Source organism: Mandrillus leucophaeus, unplaced genomic scaffold, assembly GCF_000951045.1.
Source record: "Mandrillus leucophaeus isolate KB7577 unplaced genomic scaffold, Mleu.le_1.0 Scaffold163, whole genome shotgun sequence".
Classification (NCBI taxonomy): domain Eukaryota; kingdom Metazoa; phylum Chordata; class Mammalia; order Primates; family Cercopithecidae; genus Mandrillus; species Mandrillus leucophaeus.
In genome coordinates, this window is record NW_012101621.1 from 1406140 (window position 1) to 1409050 (window position 2911).

The window sequence follows — 2911 nt, forward strand, 5'->3', positions numbered from 1 at the left end:
TGTCGCCCAGGCTGGAGTGCAGTGGCATGATCTCGGCCCACTGCACCCACTGCAACCTCCACCTCCCGCATCCAAGCAATTCTCCTGACTCAGCCTCCTGAGTAGCTGGGATTACAGGCACACACCACCAAGCCTGGCCAATTTCTGTATTTTTAGTAGAGACGGGGTTTCACCATCTTGGTCAGATTGGTTTCAAACTCCTGACCTTGTGATCTGCCCACCTCAGCCTCCCAAAGTTCTGGGATTACAAGCATGAGCCACTATGCCCGGCTGATTCCAGAACAATTTTAAACATATTGAAACTGAAGTATAACACAGTTATAGAAGAGTACACAGAACATACATGTACATTTTGGTGACTCTCACTAATCAAATACTCACATAACTTGTGAAGTTTGTTTCTAGGGCTCTATCCTTAGGAAATATTTCCAAAGGCAAACAAACAGGCTTATAAAAAGCTGTTACCTTCAGCATATTTAAGTACTGTTTGAATGTTTTTTAATTCCAATTTTATTGAAATTTAATTTCAAAGACTTTTTCTTTTCTTTCTCTCTTTTTTTTTTTTTGAGATGGAGTCTCGCTCTGTTGCTGAGGCTGGAGTGCAGTGGCGCCATCTCGGCTCACTGCAACCTCTGCCCCACTGGTTCATGTGATTCTCCTGCCTCAGCCTCCTGAGTAGCTGGGACTACAGGCGCATGCCACCACACCTGCCAATTTTTTGTATTTTTAGTAGAGACAGGATTTCACCGTGTTAGCCAGGATGGTCTCGATCTCATGACTTCGTGATCCGCCCACGTGATCTGCCTGCCTCGGCCTCCCAAAGTGCTGGGATTACAGGCGTGAGCCACCGTGCCCAGACTTCAAAGACTTCCATTTGATCCCAGCTCTGTTCTGAATAATGAAGGGAAAGATGTAGTCTATTCTTGTTAGAACTTTATTCATTTATTTATTTATTTTTAACTTATTTTAGGTTCAGGCTACATGTGCAGATTTGTTATACAGGTAAACTTATGTCATGGGGAGTTGCTGTATAGATTATTTTGTCATCCAACTACTAAGCCTAGTACCTAGTAGTTATTTTTTTTCTGCTCCTCTCCCTTCTCCTACCTTCCACCCTCAAGTAGGCCCCAGTGTCTGTTGTTCCCTTCTTTGTGTCCATGAGTTCTCATCACTTAGTTCCCACTTATAAGTGAGAACATGCAGTATTTGGCTTTCTGTTCCTGTGTTAATTTGCTAAGGATAATGGCCTCCGGCTCCATCCATGTACCCACAAAAGACATGATCTCATACTTTTTTTATGACAGCTTAGTATTCCATGTGTATATGTACCACATTTTCTTTATCCAATCTGTTATTGATGGGCATTTAGGTTGATTGCATGTCTTTGCTATTATTAATAGTGCTACAATGAACATTTCATGTGCGTGTGTGTGTGTGTGTTTAGATGCAATCTTTGCTCTATTGCCTGGGCTGGAATGCAGTGGTATGATATCTCGGCTTGCTGCAATGTCCGCCTCCCGGGTTCAATTCATTCTCCCACCTCATCCTCCCAAGTAGCTGAGACTACAGGTGTGTGCCACCATGCCCAGCTAATCTTTGTAATTTTAGTGGAGATGGGGTTTGACCATGTTGGCCCAGCTAGCCTTGAACTCCAGACCTCAAGTGATCTGCCCGCCTTGACCTTCCAAAGTGCTGGGATTACAGGCATGAACCACCGCACCCAGCTGCATGTGTTTTTATGGTAGAATGATTTATATTCATCTGGGTAAATACTCAACGGGATTGCTGGGTTGAATGGTAGTTCTGTTTTTAGCTCTTTGAGGAATCACCACACTGCTTTTCACAGTGGTTGAACTAATTTACACTTCCATCAACAGTGTGTAAGTGTTCTCCTTTTCTCTGCAATCTACTCAGAATCTGTTATTTTTTGACTTTTTAATAGCTATTTGAAACCATATAGTGTATTAACTATAGCCATCCTACCATCATATAGAACACTAGAGCTTATTCCTCTTCTCTAGCTGTAATCTTCTTGAGATATAGAAGTCCAAGGGAAGCAGCAGGGACCTCTCACCTGAAACAGAGGCGATGGGTGATGCCAGAAGCAGCAGCTCCTGTGGTAACAGGCTCAAGATATCCTCTGACAGGACAGTTATGGATATGACCTCTGGACAAGGAGCGCAGCAGGAAGAACTCAAAGGGCCTGTACGGATGCATGAAGGTAGCAACCCCAGGAAATTCATAAGTTACCGAAGGACGTTAAAGGAAAAGTACATTCCTATCTGGGGATATGGACGTTTGAAGTCTTTAAGTGTTTTTTAAATGAAGGTGTAGCCTTATTTTATACTTACAAGCTGTTGAAGCCTGGACATGTTACTTTCATAATTTGTGTTCTTACTGTGAGAATGAGGTCAATGTGTAATGGACTGCACATATTGGAATGTTCCATATCTCTTACATAATTTTTCTAAACTATGATTTTATTTATTTATTTATTTTTATTATGCTTTAAGTTCTAGGGTACATGTGCACAAAGTGCAGGTTTGTTACATATGTATACATGTGAAATGTTGGTGTGCTGCACCCATTAACTCGTCATTTACATTAGGTATGTCTCCTAATGCTATCCCTCCCTCTCCCCCCACCCCACGACAGGCCCCAGTGTGTGATGTTCCCCTTCCTGTGTCCAAGTGTTCTCATAGTTCAATTCCCACTTATGAGTGAGAACATGTGGTGTTTGGTTTTTTGTCCTTGCGATAGTTTGCTGAGAATGATGGTTTCCAGCTTCATCCACGTCCCTACAAAGGACACGAACTCATCCTTTTTTATGGCTGCATAGTATTCCATGGTGTATATGTGCCACATTTTCTTAATCCAGTCTATCACTGATGCACATTTGGGTTGGTTCCAA

The 2911-nt window shown here is 42.4% G+C and overlaps 1 pseudogene; it reads right to left on the reverse strand.

Annotated features, from left to right (window-relative positions):
• Positions 1 to 2911, reverse strand: part of LOC105536810 — a 15615-nt pseudogene that overhangs the window by 9579 nt on the left and 3125 nt on the right.